Source organism: Ambystoma mexicanum, chromosome 3q (genome assembly GCF_040938575.1).
Source record: "Ambystoma mexicanum isolate Mex_15411 chromosome 3q, UKY_AmexF1_1, whole genome shotgun sequence".
Taxonomy (NCBI): Eukaryota; Metazoa; Chordata; class Amphibia; order Caudata; family Ambystomatidae; genus Ambystoma; species Ambystoma mexicanum.
Window position 1 is genome coordinate 383,133,682 of NC_090926.1, and position 16,064 is coordinate 383,149,745.

The 16,064-nt window shown below is 48.4% G+C and overlaps 1 protein-coding gene across 1 annotated transcript in view; it reads left to right on the forward strand.

Annotated features, from left to right (window-relative positions):
• Positions 1–672: 672 nt before the first annotated feature.
• Positions 673–16,064, forward strand: part of NDST1 (N-deacetylase and N-sulfotransferase 1) — a 500,062-nt gene continuing 484,670 nt past the window's right edge. Inside the window, exon 1 of the mRNA XM_069654041.1 lies at positions 673–1,345. The gene's annotated coding sequence lies outside the window, so the exon portion shown is untranslated. The remainder of the gene's footprint in view (positions 1,346–16,064) is intronic.

Sequence of the window (16,064 nt, forward strand, 5' to 3'; positions counted from 1 at the left end):
CCTGTACCCCTGCTGCTAAGAGGCATTGGCAGAGGTGTGATATGTATGTTGGCAGTACAGTGTTGTGTTGTTTGAAGTCTGATGCTAGGGATCTTTAAATTGCAGTGTGCGATTAGCATATTTGGTTTTATATAGTGTTTTTAAGCATAGAAGTGGAGGATGTTAGTTTGCAGGGGAGTTGCTAGGTCTGCAAAAGACCCGGGGCTAAGCTGATGTCGGAACTGTTGGGACTGGGGGCTAGCTAGTCTTTTGGCTGTAGCTCCTGAGATTCTATCCGGGGCTACAACCAAAAGATAAGGGGCTATAGCCCCCTTAGCCCCCCCCCCCCTAGCAACGCCCCTGTTAGTTTGTCAGATGCAGCCTTGCTATCTATAAGGACCAGCTAAGGGTTCAGCTATGACAGTGCATGGCCGGAGACCTCCAGTAGATCACCATCAGTTGAGTTCCGAAATTGGTTCACGTTAGCAGTTCAGATAAGACCGAATCTTGCCTGAATCTGAGGCCAAGAGAGGGAGGCGGATCTCTGTGTAGTAATTCTGTGTAAAGTTCCGAAGTTGTTAAGATTAGTAACTCAGATCGGCTTGCATCTAGAATCGGTATGCCAGGAGAATGTCTGATCTGCAGAGAAAAAAATCCTCCTGAGTGGGTCGCATATGGTCCGTCCCTAGTCAAATCTGGAGTAAAGAAAAATGTCATACTAGTGGAATCTGATTCCGATCTGGAGGAGCCAGCCATCTTCCCTCCCGACACATGCAATGGGTCCCCGTGAGTCACCAGATCCAGGCTCTGTCCTTGCCGCTGGTACGAGCGCGCCGCAGCCTGCAGATCTGTGCAGCTCCGGAAAGGCAGCGGCCCAGTCCGTGTCCTGATTAGACCTAGGAATTGGGTTTAGAGCAGCGTGGGGCGCTCTCCGGGATCTGGAGCAGTTGGAACCCAGATCAGTTCAGACACTGAAGTCTTCTCTTCCCACCCCGGAGGATCCTCTCCCCGCCGTGCCCCAGATCAGGGGCGCAGAGGGTTAAGCCAGCCTCCCACCCCTGGCCCGTGAAGAGGCTGCTCCTCCGTAATGTATGCACGCCTCCCCCCGCCGCCGCCACCTCCTCCTGCCGTCTTGCTGTGTTGCAGGAATTGAATGGCCGGTCCTTGAGCCTCGCCACACTTCCCACGGCCTGGGAGGCGCGGGCCCCGGGGCTGCTGGGGAGGAGACGCGTTTCGCAGGGAGTGCTCGGCCACCGAGGAGGGATTCTTGGAGCGGAGAGAGGGAGACGGAGGCCCGTTCCGTTGTGGCCGCTCCAGCTCGCCCGCATGCCCTCTACCCCCGAGGGAGACATGAATACAACAACAGGTAAATTCTCCGACCCTGTGAGTCTCCTGGCCCTCCATGCCAAGTGAGGGGCCACGCACCCCCGCCTAGAACCCTCTCCGGCGGGCTGTGTGAGCGCAGCGCCTAGGCCCAGCGAAGCCTCGGGCTAGAGTGAGCACTCATCCCGAGCCAGAGCTCCCTGCCGGCTGCCAGGTGCTGGGAGTTTTTCGTGGTGCGTGGGACTTGGGGGCGAGGGGTACAGTACTTAAGGCACCGATGATTGGGGTGTAAGGTAAGTAAGTGGCTGTTATGAAATTCGCTCTCGAGTGTCCTTCTATTTACCGTACGGTTTTAAGGAATTTTCACAACAGTAAAACTGGGAGACTGATTACGTTATTAGGGGGGTGTCATGTTCTCGGGAGGGGCTGGCTGTTAATGTCACTGCCGGAGCCGACGGAAACAAAGACCTGCACTTGTGTTGTCTGTGTATGCAGGCCTTCGTACTCAATTTTTTTTGTTGGGGCAGAGTGGCTTATGATCTGACTAATACAAATGTTATCGTGGTCGCACAGGGACAATACTGAGCTTCTTTAATACCAAAAACAAAGTCATGAGGTGGACGCATGCACTGTGGTTTCACACCGACTCTTCCCTATATCGCTCCACCTGAAATCAAGTCCCTCCAGCACCCTTCTGCCACAAGAGGATAAGGTTGCATTTGCTGTGAAATGTTTTGATTTGTTTGTATGCTAATTGCACGAGACGAATACCATTTGCCTTTCATAAAATCAACACACACAAAACCAAGAGAGGATATTTTCTTCTAGTAGTGTTTTTGAAAAAGTTAAAAGGTGTGCTTGTGTTAAACTCCAAAAACCAATACAAATGTTTTCCCTGGGACTTGCAGTACCGAAATGAGACATTTTACCTTTTAGTTGTTTGTTATTTTTCATCAGGCTATATAGTGCAGTGATGAAGTGTCCGGCCTACAAATCGGATGACTGTGGTTCGATAACTCTGTTTGGCTTTAATGCATGAATTCAAAGAGGACATTCATTGTTTCTCATTTTAGCTGGGGGGGACTGAGTCCACCCTCTGAAAAAAGTGGGTGGACCCCCCCAAAACCCCTTTTACTCCTGCTTACACTTTAATGTTTCCGAAGGCATCCTCTTTCAGTTGTGTGTTCTCACTCGGAGGAAAACTCTGAATGCATCCGTAATAATAAAGTAATTCAGTTAGTCACTTGGTGGTTCGTGTATGCAATGAGATCGGTATCAATTGGCACCCAGTAGTGCCTAGTTCGTGCACTGTACAGTCTACCGGTTTCAGACACCTCATTATAGACTTTGCCACTGCTTAATCTGTATAACTGGGGTCAGCGATCATTATTCATCCATGTGACTACAACTCCTAGAAGCCTTCATGAGCATAGCCAGTGGTGGGTTATCATGGGAGCCCTTGTCCAAACCATCTGTAAAGCAGCAGGTTGCAGCCCCTTTCATTATAATGTTCGACATTGGGCTATACACTAGGTGGGGCCTGCTCACCACAAGCTCCTTGGTGAACAAGTGAGGTGATCTCCCTGCTCTATGCATTGATGTTCAATGAGACTAGGTGTTGACGTAGGTGACTTGCAACACTTGCCTGTTCAGAACATTAGCGACCAATGGGGTTTGCTCAGTGGCATGCTACAGAATGAGGGAATTACTTACTGGTAACCTTCCAGACTTCTAGTCCTGTTCTTCCTCGCCACAGTCCTTCTTTGAGGCTCCTGTCTCTGCCATAGGTACCCTTCTCCTTTTTCTTGCACTTCTCCCTATCCCCTCTCCTTATGCCACGTATACAACTGTGACTCATGCTTTCCCGTCCTCTCCCATTCCTTACCAACTGCTGATATGGCGCAGGAATCCTCTGAAGGGGTGTGTGTGGAGTGTCGTAAGTACTGTGACGTGGAAGAACAGAACTTGGAGTAATGAAGATTATAGGTATCCTTGTTACCTCCCAGACCTTCTTCCTCGTCCCAGTATTTACTTCTTTGAGGCATACCCAAACATATTGATGACTGGGGCAATAACTGCACTGACCATGATGTCTTGCAGTACCAGAAACTGCTGTGAGCTGAGAGCTATTAAGCTTCTGCTTCTAGCCTAGGGGTGCCTAGTTAGCATGAAAGTAACAGTTACTTTTGGCTCCGCAGGCAAACTGGTGCCTTACATACATTAACTTTGAGTGCTGGAGATTGTTAATAAATAACTAGGACACAGCTAGTACACATTTAAAGATAATGGATCATGCGTAATGGGCAAACATTTTGTTTGCCTCTCGCGGAGAAGTTAGATTTGCGGTTCGCAGTCTACTCTCTCCTGGTTCCCCAGTGGTAGCACCTACCTGCTGGATGATGCCTTAGACCCAGGAGGGTATCCAGTGAAAATATATTTGCAGTGAAAAGGTTGCCAAGCAAAAAGTAGCCAAAAAATGCAGCTGTAAAGTAGCCAAACATATAGTGCTGCTAAGTAATTGTTATGGTTAAGGAGGGTTTTGTGGGCTTCCGATTGTGTTAGGGTAAGGGTTATGGTCAGGCTAAGGGCAATAGTTTGGGTGAGTGTTACAGAAAAGGATAGGGACGTTGGGAGGGCTGGTGATGCTGGCGTATAAAAGGTGTTAGGATAAACCTAGTGGTTAGAACTAAGTAAGCATTAGGGTAAGTGTTAAAGTTGCAGTTAGGGTAAGGCTAAAGTTAGGATTAGAGCAAAGGTTTGAGTCGGGGCAAGGGCTATATCATTTGTGGTGAGCTGGTGATGGAGTTCGAGTAGGTTCACTGTTCTTTTTCCATTGATTTTGTATTGAGTAACGCAAATAAAATGCTTAAGTGAGCTGAACAGTTAGTGTTCGGTAAGAGTTCATGGTTGTAATTGGAGGAAGGTTTATGAATGGAGTAAGTATGATTGTGGGGGTTTTATTTAAGTTTGAGTCCTTTTTTAGGTTTACAGCTTGGTACCTTTTGTGTGTTTAAAAAGGTTTAGGCCCTCATTATGTTTGCCGGTATCCCGCTGCTAATTTCATCAAGATAGCAGCAAAGGGACCCATCATTATGGGCGCCTGATGTCCCAGAAATTCCGGGATATGACAGTGTCGGCAAAGGTAGGTAAATCCCCATTCCATGGAGTACTTTGGATCCTTGAGTGAGATTGCCGGTGCCGATGATACCTGCTGACAACTGGCAAACTTGTAGTTTGGCGGTGGGGGAAAAGTGGCAGTTACGGAAACTTTTAATGAGTGCGTTAGTGTAGTTAAAATGATTAAAACGGTTTTGTTGACCTTATTACTGGCAACATTTTCACACATTCCGTTGATTGTATTGAATGACTAAATTTTTGAAACTTTTAGCTGGCTACATTTTCACATGACTACATTTTCCTGTGGACGTTTTCACATAGACCCCCCGTAGCTGGTTTTAGCTCCTGCTCACTGAAACCTAATTTCAAACCCTGCATAATGTTTATTTTTCCCTTCCATCAGTGGTCAGTGACCACCCCCAAAACTCCTGCATGAAAATTTGTGGAAGCTTGTGCATGAATGTTTACGCAGTAATGTTTGATAAATGTGTTTGTGTCTGCCCATGTGGCTGCCCCACAAAGGTCCACTATGCAAACACCCCTGGCTGCCATTCTTCTTGTGGACCTGCCTTGTAGTCTTCCAGGAACCGCACTCTCTGGCATTCTATATGCTTCCATAATCCATCAGTTAATTTTAGCCACTGAGGCTCTCCTGCCTGGAGGACCCCCCTCCAAAGGTAATACACAGACCATCTGACATTTGCATGCCATTGCTCCTCTCCAGTTCTAGCAGGACTGCCTTTCTTACATCATATAGATTCTAGGACTCTTCCTCTGGTTAGAACTCCGGCAGCACTAGCTCTTGAGACTGATGAAACTCATAAAGGATTTAGGGTCACACCTTAACAGCAAGGCTTCAGGAAGAATTTTTAAGAATGGGAGCAATGCTAACAATGCCCCTATATCCCCAAGCCTTCGTGCAGATGTTATTGTCACTAATAAGATAACCTTCAGAGATAGTAACTTTAAATCGTCCGAATGTAGTGTCTCAAACAGAGCACTCTGCAATGCTTGTAGGACTAGTGGCAAGTCCCAAGGTGGCATCCATTTTAAGTTCTCGAGGCTTGCACTGAGTGTAGCTTTTTAATAGCTTGGAAACCAGCCCATTCTCCTTCTGGTCTGTGACCCCAAGGTGCATGCACTGGCTGGAATAATCTTCTGGAGCATCTCCATCTTCAATTACTTCTATCACATGTCTCTTCATTTGCTTATTTGCTTGAGGTCCAACACCAGGCAGAAAGTTCCATTCGGTTAAAGATCTGAACCCCCCCCTTTCTTTCCACAGCATTCAGGAAATTGCCTTCTTCTCGAGTTATTCTTGTATTCCCTTCAGAGTCACCTGCCAATTTGTTATTTGTGACAATGGAGTTTTTATCAATCCCAAGTCCCCAGACACTTGCTATAATAGGATGTAAAATCCTTGTTGATCCAAACATCTGATTATATTGTTTGCCAGTCTCTGAAAAACCACCAGAGTCGAGCTCCCACTGGACTGGCGTCAGGACTTTTGCTGTCCCCTGCTTGACACTTTCGGGATACGAGACTGGGTCTGTTTGCTCGATGAAAACTTGACCTTGTTTCTTTGTGATCCCAGATGTGCATTTTCTGTCTTGATCCGGACTATCTTCTAAACAACTGTGTGCTCATCTCTCTTAAATGCTCTGTGGACCTTGTCTTCTAGCAGTGAACCAAACAAAGGTTTTCCTTCAAACAGCATTTGAAGCGCTGATGCCTTTTGATGAGCATCCGACCGCCAATCCCTCGAATGAAGGTGCCAGTGTCCACTGCTACCATCACCATGGCTGCCGCCTGCACCCTGTCATGTGCTAGGTCAGATAGAAATGTCACCTGTACGTGTCCTGTAGAAAGGGAGCCCAATTCCCAACATCGTCGATGGCCTTGGCCTATTTAAAAAAAAAAAAAAAAAATCCCAGAGCCGTCTCTGCTGCATATGAGTCAAAAAAGCTTGATCGTATCAGGAGATGTGCACCCGTGTGTGCCTTTTTCATGACTGCATATGCCTTCTTGTCCACATGGTCGCAAATTGACTCTTCTGGTGACATGGCTGACCGCCCCATCAACTAGGCAGGATTTAATTTGCTTGAACGTTTTTGAGGGGCTTCCTCTAAACCAGCGGTATTCAAACTGTGCGGCGCGACTCCTCAGGGGTCCGCAGGTGCATCCCTGGGGGGGCCCTGAGAGCTCAGCATGAAATATAAAAATGTTTTTTTTTTTCTTAAAGATTGGAAGAAATGGGTAAGGGTGGCTCACATGGTCGGACTGAAGCATAAAACTGTCTCAGGCAACAATGCAAAAAGTGGTCTGCAGTTGTAAGTGGATATTTATTCCTTTAGTCACAGACTGGGCCTCCTTACAACTATGGCGGTACGGTAACAACAGTGCCGGTAAGCTACCGGCACCGTTGCTACCGTACCGCCATAGTAAGAATTGTGCTCGCTGGTGCTTGACAACCCGCCAGGTCTGACCTGGCAGGCCATGCGGCACCCACGAGCACAGCTTGTCGGATGCACCGGTGCCGGTGCATAGAGCTCCCCATTCCCATTGAGCCATATAGGGCTCAAAAGGGAATGAAGATCTACCGGCACCCGCAAAAGGGCAATTATCAGGTCTGCTTAACTCGGCATGACCCGGTAATTGCCCATTCGTGGGTGCGAGACCCGGCTGCAACTCCGGTAGCAGCTGTGCCAGTTTTACCGGCACAGCTACTGCCAGGGTTGTAATGAGGCCAACTGTTTCAATAGTACCCAAAGGGGTGTTTTGTGTTAAATTGTAGGTAAATTGTGATCTATTCAGCAACAATGGTCAAAATTACTAACTGAATAGTTAAGTAACTCATCAAACTGGTCCACATTGGCCAAAATGGTGGCCCATACTGACTGGCCCACACTAGCATTTTACATTTTTGGTACAGGCATTGCATTATAGGCCAGTCCGAGCCTGGCCCCCACCCAGTGGCCCCTCACCCATTATGTAGGAGCTATGGAGCCAGCCCAGTGAAACAGTGAGCACTCCCTGCTGATGGAGTGCTCCTGGGCTGACTGAACTGTCAAAGGGAAATGCTGTTTCCCTTTTGACAGTTCAGTTTAGTTCCCCAGCCGCACATGCTCACTGAGCCATGCAAGTGCCGGGGCGTTTTGCTTCGCCAGCATTGCATAGCTCATTGGAAATGCTGGCTGGGGCACTGCACGTCTGTATGTCCGAGGGGGAGCTCCTGGCCTCCTCGTGCATACGGACAGAGCAGCCTGGAGCAGGGCGTTTCAGCACCCACACGCAGAGCAATGCAGAAGGTACGTTTTATGTTCATTGTTTTTATTTAAACATGTGTATGGATGCGTGTATGCTTATGTTATGAGTGAGTGTATGGTGATGGATGCTCGTGTGAATGATAAGTGATTGCTGTATGAATGTGCAGCGCCTTGCATACACACATAATCATGTTGATTGTGTTAGGCCCAGGGGACAGGGATGGTATCTTTTTACTGGACATCTATCATAGATGTCCAGTAAAAAAATGTCATGCCTGCCCCCTGGCCCCCCCAGCACCAATTGCAAACTGTTTGGCTATTTACCCATTTTTTTTGTTAAAAGTATGCTCTACAATGCAACATTTTAACCCATTATTTTAAAAAAATTCACAGGGGGAACCCCCCCCCACACCCTACCCGAATCCCCTTTTATTGGTTCGGGCTCCCTCACTATGCTCGGTTGCTATGGCATTTTTGGGGCAAATAGTTATGCCCCTCCACTTAAAAAAAATTACCAGCCGCCACTGGCCTTCAAACTGTGTTGGGAACGGGATGGGGGGAACCCAAGGACTATGGTGGGAGCACAATGGGCGGGAACCATGGAATAGTGGTGGGAGCAGAGTGGGGAGAGTCTAGGGTGTGTGATGGGGTGGGGAGAGACCAGGTACTGGGTAGGAGTGGGATGAGGGAGCCCACTGACTGTGATGGGAGCAGGTGACGGCACGCAATATATACTGTCCATTTGGCCAAAAAAGTTTGAAGACCACTGCTCTAAACCCTTCAGAGGTAAATCTTTGAAAGAAATCCTGGAGCCGCTCTTTTATCAGTCTCCGCCCATTTCTTTAAGATTTCTGGCAACAAAGGAAAGCCTTCTAGTGGGCCTGAAACTATTATTACGTGGGAAAAGAGTCATATATTGAAAACGGCTAAAAGACGATTGAAATATGAGTGTGCTTGAGATTCCTAGCCGTACGAGCTGTTTTGGAGAACCTGCTGAGCTCACAAGCTGCGCTGAGCAGTGAAGATGAACTGTGCATTTCTTGGAGCAGTTATTAGTGTAAGGTCCTTGACTGATTGCGACAGAAATTCCGGCCAGCGCACTGGTTTACTGCCCAGTTTATAGGCATTACACAACTTCGAATGAAAGAGCAAGAAGAGTATACAAGAGAATGATGTTCTAAAATTAGATGGAAAAGGCCAGGGAGGAATCGCGCAGATCACCGGACGCAGCCGCACCTGTGACGAAAACTGAGAGTGTTTGCCGAGGAGCACAGTCAGATGATCACAGAGGCCCCCTGCCCCCCCCCCCAGTGTGCTAAGAGGTGTGAAGACGAGATGCCAGAGCCTGCAGAGTGGTCAAACTAAAAGAACGCACGTGAGACTTTATATGCATTTACTCTATATCTTTCTTCTTCCCTTTCCCCTCTATCATTGCTGCTTTGCATATATTGATCATGATATGTTTCCTTTGTGGTTGAGTAAAAAACAAAAGTAATCTTTGACTCTCGGGGTTTTAAGGGGTCATTTCTTGTGAGTGGCATCATTTCACGTACTACACCAAAAGAACGTGCGTTAGAGGCGGCCTTGTTTTATCTTCCCATGGTCCGCTGGCAGACTTGAGGTCACACAGACACCGGGCTAAGACGGGTTCGAGTCTATTACTGGAAACCCTATATGCCACTGTTGGCGTGACAGCACCTGATGTACCCCTCTTTGTTCAGCTGCTTGATCCTTTTCCTGCTCGGAAATACTGGAGGATGCGGACGAGGACGGCCGGAACCAAAGGAGGAGAGGTTCTCCTCCTTTTTCCTTTCAAGCCTCTTCAAAGCACTTGCACCAACTTTTTCCTCCGCTGCTTTCCTCTTTTTCCCTGTGCTCATGATGGGTAGAGGATGAGGAACTGGATGAATCTGCCACCAAAGGCTTTGTTTTCCTGGTTGCCTACCCCATTGTAGCTGTGAATAGCCTAACTACGCTTTCCACAAAGGCTTTAACCAATGGTGCGAGAAGCCCTGTCCAGCCAACCTGCAGCGTCCATGGATGCCTTGGACTGTTGCTGTAACGGTAAATAGTCCCAGTGCAACGTCTCTGTCCCTTCCCCCTTTAAGAAAAATTAAAAAAGTGATTCCCTCCTCCATAGCTCCTAAGCACCCCGATGCCCACCCCACCTGTGATCCCATGGCCGTTGCTGACTGCTTCATTTCCTTTCCATGCTGCTCTGCTCCGGCTGAGCAGCCCAGACACATCGTCTTATGGCAGTGTGGCTCGTGGCTCTGCTGTTCTGCCACAAGGAGGTTGTTGTCTCAACTGGGCTTCGCAGGAGAGGCCTTGGAGCTTTGTCCCTGGCTGCGCGAGGCTCTGCTCTGCCTAACGGGAATTCCACCAGGCCCTACACCAGCAGGAAAAAAAGAACTGGAGGGGACTGGGCAAGCCACAGTATTATGTGTGCCTTAAGGAACGGGGTCAGAGAGAAGTGCAAGAAAACTAAACATTCTGGTGGCAGATGTGGGAACATATAAGAAGTAAGAACTGGGACGAGGAAGAAGGACATGGAGGCAATGGTGGAGGCACGTCCCTTGAGTGACCCGGTACTCAGAGACGCAGAAAGGGATTGAGCTGGGAGCAGAACCCCGCACACAGAGGAGGTAACCCTATATGCCATCAAAATTATCTTGATGAGGGTGGATTTCCCATTTGGACTTAAATGTCTAGCAGGGCATGCCTACTGTACATCTTTTTGAATAGTGGCACCATGGCAGTGCTGGAAGGAGTGATCCTGCACTCTTTGCATTACTGACCTAAGTTGCCTAATGTAGACATTGGCTTGCAGGGTCTGTTTACAATGTGTAACTGGGGACACCTGACGTCACTGCTGCCTGGCTTTGGAACACTCATCGAGTCAACAGAGTAATGCTTTTATTTGACTAGTTATCTGCAGGTGTGATTACATTTCTCTGTTCTCCTGCGCAGTAAGGTGTGAGGACTTTCCAGCATCCTCTAGAGCAAAGTGCATTCGGGATCTGCGAGAGGATATCCTAGCCTCCTCGAAGGTAGCGCGCTCTCTGTGGAGCTGCTGCACTATTAATGAATGGCCCCTTGTGGGAGTACTCTGCACAGGTGGCGGAGTGTGTTTTGAACCTCTGGAGACTCCTGTTCAGAGTGTTTGTCATTTGTTGTGCTGTTAAAAACACCATGCACTCGGAGAGATACCTCCTTGCTATCCGAGCAAATTCCCGCTTTTGTTTTGGGGGCGTGGCTCGATTTTGGTGTTTGCCAGTCATTTCCAGCGTATCTGCCTATTAATGAATGAATTAATTTATTTATGTATTTATTCTCCTCTGCCTTTGTTTCACAGACGGACTTGTATTCATCAGACTACTGGTTGGACTTCACTGCTGTTTGTGCCTAAATATATATTCTGCACTTGAAAAGCAAATACTATGTTTAGTTTTCCAAGCACTACATTTCTAGGATGTTAAAACTTAGAACATGACAACGTTGCAAAACACCCCCATAACCTATGAAGTATGTAGCATGATCTGAGCCCGGATCGTTTACTTACACAATAAAGGAACATTATAACGCCTGTGTAGGTGGTATGGAAAACCGTCATTTTCACCCCATCTACCTATGCGGGGCTTTGGAAGCTGCATGAGGGAAGTGATACTAAACATCGTTTTTTTGTCTGTATGACTGTCGTTTTCATATAGGTTAATCCAGCAATAAAGCAACCCAGCGCTGTTTAAATAAAAGGGAGAGCATACTGAGGGAGAATGAAAAGGAAGCAGTAGGTGGGGTAGGGAGGAGAAGTAGCAGAAAAGGTATCGGGTGGGCCATCCATGGGTGACCAGGTGTTCCTTCAAGAGCATTCTTGAAGTGTAGGTGAGATGTGGCCAAGTCTGGGTGCATTCGAGAAGGTCTATTTTCTGGTTCTAGTATGTCGATGTTGTGGTTAATAGGGCTGTAGATGCTTCCAAGGAGAGTTCGTTTTTCAGCCAGGTAGGAAGGGGCATTGTTCATTTTAAGTTTGTGGGTGATGTAGATTTGAGTTCAGCTGTGTTTGGTAGATGTAGTGGTATTTCTTCAGTTCTGTGATCGGGCTGGTTGCATTGTGCTGGATAGCATTCAGAAGGGTAAAAGAGCTGGTCGGGATAACAGGAAGAAGAGCATTGCCCCCATCCAAGTTGGGAAGCACCTGGGATTAGGCAGCAGTTGTAAAGTCTTCGGAGTGATTTGATTTATTGATTTATAGAGCGCCTTACACCAAGGCGCTGTACAGTGGAACAACATTATACATAACAATATCAACAATGTAACAGATGAAGCAAAATTATATCATGAATCATTCGATAAAACGGTGACAAGAGCAATTGACTGAAGAGGAGGGGGAATAGGGAGTGGGATTAGGCGGGTGGGGGAGGGCGTGGTGTAGAGTTAGAAGAGGGAAATTGAAGAGAGAGAGGAGGGTAGGAGAGGGGAGAGGAAAATCAAGGGAATAAATAGCAGGGGAAGGGGGAAACGGAGAGGCTAGAGGGGGAGGTTTCAAGGAGGAGAATGGAGAACGGAGAAGGAGGGATTTAAGGGGAAGAGCGGAAAGAGGGGAAGGACGTAGAGGAGCGGATAGTGAGAGGGAGTGAGTTCCAGTGTAGGGGTGCAAGGAGTTGGAAGGAGCGGAAACGGGAGGAAGCACAGGGGGATGGAGGTACAGTGAGAAGGAAGTGGTCAGCAGAGCGAAGGGAACGGGAGGGGGAGTAGAAGTAGAGAAGGGAGGAAAGATGAGGAGGAGCAAGACCATGGAGGGATTTAAAGACAAGGCAGAGAAAGTAAAATATTAGCTGTGAGTGAAATGGTAGCCAGCCAAGGTAAGAGAGCGAAGTAGAGATGGAGTCACGGGAGGTGAGGAGACAAAGGGTGCGAACAGCAGAGTGGTAGATGGATTTAAGGGGGGCAAGATGAGATGTTGGTTGTCCAAAGAGAAGAGAGGAGCAATAAAAGATGAGAGAGGAGATTAGGAGTTTGGTAGCGTGGAAAGTGAGAGAGGGACGGATTTTGTGGATATTGTAGAGGTGGTATCGACAAGTGCGAGAGGTGAGTGAAATGTGCTGGGAGAAGGAAAGAGAGGAGTCAAAGAGAACGCCTAAGTTACGAGCTTGAGAAGAGATGGGAGATTGGAGGGAAGAAAATGAATGAAAGTGGGAGGAGAGGGAGGGGGAAGAGAGTTGGAGGGGAAGAAAAGGACTTCAGTTTTATCAGTGTTAAGAGAGAGAAAGCGGGAGGACATCCAGTTCTTAATGGCAGTCAGGCAGGAAGAGTTTTAGGTGAAGGTCAGTTGAGAAGGGAGGAGAAAGAGAGAAAGAGTTGGGTGTCGTCAGCATAGAAATGGTGGGAGATGCCAAACGAGGAGATAACAGGGGCAATGAGGGAGGTGTAAAGAGAGAATAGGAAAGGACCAAGTACGGAACCTTGGGGAACACTGCATTCCAGAGGAAAGGAAGGAGAGGTCCGGCCACTGCATGATACAGCAAAGCAACAGGAAGAGAGATAAGAGGATAGCCATTTGCGAACAGGGCCTTGAAGCCCAAAGGAGGAAAGAGTGTGGAGAAGGAGAGGATGATCAACGGTGTCAAAGGCTGCCGAGAGATCAAGGAGAATAAGAATAGAGGATTGCTTGGCATGGCGAGCAGATAGGAGGGAATTAAGGATAGAAGTGAGAGCTGTTTCTGTGGAATGTCTGGGACGGAAGCCAGATTGGAAGGGAGGAAGGAGAGAGGAAGTATTGACAAAGGATGAAAGCTGAGTATAGGCAAGGCGCTCAAGAAGCTTGGAGAGGAATGGTAGAAGAGAGATAGGTCGATAGTTAGCAGTGAGAAGTGGATCAGCCGAAGGTTTCTTCAGAATAGGAATAATCATAGCATGCTTGAAAGCAGAGGGAAATGTTGATGAGGAGAGGCAAATGTTGAAGAAAGAGGTAAGGTAGGGGATAAGAAGAGTGTAGATCTTAGGGATAAGAAGGGAAGGGAGAGGGTCAGATGGGGCAGAAGTGGGGTGAGCTTTGGATAGAAAGGCGGAAACTGGTGAGAAGATGGACATGAAGGATGAGGAAGGAGAGGGGGGAGGAGGAGAAGGGGAATCAGAGAGGGGGTTGATTTTTTTGCCAAAGGGTGAGGATTTTGGAGGAGAAGAAGTTAGCAAAGTCAGAAGGAGAAAGTGTGGAATTGGATGAGGGATCAGGAGTGGGAGGAGAGAGAAGTCGAGAGAGAGTTTGGAAGATACGACGAGGGTGGGAGGCTTGAGAGTGGAGAAGATTAGAGTAGTAGGAAGATGTAGCCAAAGTAAGGAAGGAGTTGTATAGTGCATGGTAAGAGAAGTAGGAGGTTTGATTAGAAAGTGAGGGAGTTTTGAGCCAGAGTCTTTCTAGGCGTGGGAGAAGGCGCCACATAGAGCGGAGATGAGGCGTAAGCCAAGGTTGAGAGGGGTTACGGGTTCGACGGAAAAGAGAGGGGGGGGGTAAAGTTGATCAAGGGCAGAGGAGATAGAGGAGGAAAGGGAGGATAGAGCATCATTCGCAGAGAGTAAGGCGAAGTCTTGGAGAGATGGAAGAGAAGAAGAGCAAGTATCAAAAAAGAGGGTAGTGTCGAAGTTACGAAAGTCTCGTCGAGAGTAGATTGGAGGGGAGAGATTAGCAGTAGAGGAGTGGGGGAAAGGGAGAATGAGAGTAAGGCATGATCAGAGAGATAAACGGGGAGAGAGGAGACGGGAAGAGGGATACGAAGAATTAAAGATGAGATCAAGGGTGGAGCCAGAGGAGTGAGTGGGGGAGGAAGGAAGGGGGGAGAGGAGGTAGGAGTCGAGGATGGAGAAGAGGAGAGAAGATTGAGGAGGAGAAGGAAGATGAATGTTAAAGTCACCTAGTACAGATAGGGGAGAGAGGGAGGGAGAGATGAGTGAGAGGAGGTGATCAAGGTCTTCATAGAAGGAAGAAAGAGGGCCAGGGGGACGATAGATGATCAGGAAGGAAATAGTGTGGGGAGAGGAGAAAGACTTGTAAAGGAATTCAAAGGAAGGGAAAGAAGGGAGAGTTGGGAGAGGAGGAGGAGGAGATGTATTTGGGATGGTAGAGGAGTCCAACGCCTCCACCGCGACCAGGGGGCGGGGGGTGTGAAAGAAGGAGGAAGAGGAGGGCGTTACGGAAGCAGGGACAGAGGTGTTATGAGGGGGAATCCATGTTTCAGTTAGGCAGAGGAAGTGAAGGTTAAGGCGAAGGAATAAGTCAAGAACAGCTGTGGTTTTATTACAGATGGATCTGGCGTTCCAGAGAGCCATGTTCATGAGGGCGGAGTGACTGGTGGAAGGGGAGTACAGAAGGTTAGGGCGGTGAGCGAAGGTAGGAGAGTGACTGGAGGAGTGGGGACGAGGATAGTGGAGAGGAGTGGGCATTAGTAGGAAAAAGGAGAGTAGGAGGGAAAGGAGAAGGTGGAAGGGTGGAGAGAGGGTGGGGAGGGGGTGCTGGAAAGGGGTTTTGGACGATCGCATAACAGAGGGAGAGGGTCAGCGTGGGTGGGATTATTCCAATAACAATAAGGAGGTTCAAGAGAACCGGGTACTTAAGGAGGGAGGGGAGAAATAGCGAGCAGTAGCTGTTGTAACAGATCCTGGGAGGGAAGGGTCATGGGCGGTGGTTTCGGGATGGACTGGAGGCACCAGGAAGAAGAGGTGAGGGCGTAGGCAGCAGCAGTAGATGCAGTATGGAGGTGTTAGCGGATGGGATCAAGCAGACGGGTGAATGGTGAAAAGTGGGGAACAAAGGCAGCAGCAACCACAATTGAAAGTGAGGGGAGTGGCACAAGGCACAATGTGGAGGAGCCAGTGGAGGAAACACACAGCCATGATATGAGGAAGATTAGAGGGATCCTAGAAAGCTGCAGTCATGTTTGAACAAGGGGGCAGAAAATGGTTACTGGAAGAGTAGTGGTGCCAGGAAAAATAAGATAGTCAAGTTGGAGGGCCAATGCAGTGAAGTTCTGTGATTTCGCTCACTCCTGGGTGGGGAGGATAGCCGGCAGCCGTGGAAAGGTGGTGTGGAGGTACCGGCAGGAGGAGACCAAGCAGCAGAGGCAGAAGGCTGTAGTGGGGAACCTGGCCTGCCACGTTGGTCAAGGGCAGGGAGGCCGCGAGCAATGCGCCAGGTGGCTAGAGGGGACAAAACGTCTCTGTCACGGCGAATATGGACTTCAGGCAGGACACCTGGCAGCACGAACAGTTAGGTGGTGGTGAGGTTCACAAGCAGCTACACAAGGCAAAGGCAAGGAGTGTTGCAAGGAGTGCGCCAAGAAGGTAGGCAAGAAGAATACACTGCTGCCTCGCCGGCTGTCAAGGAGT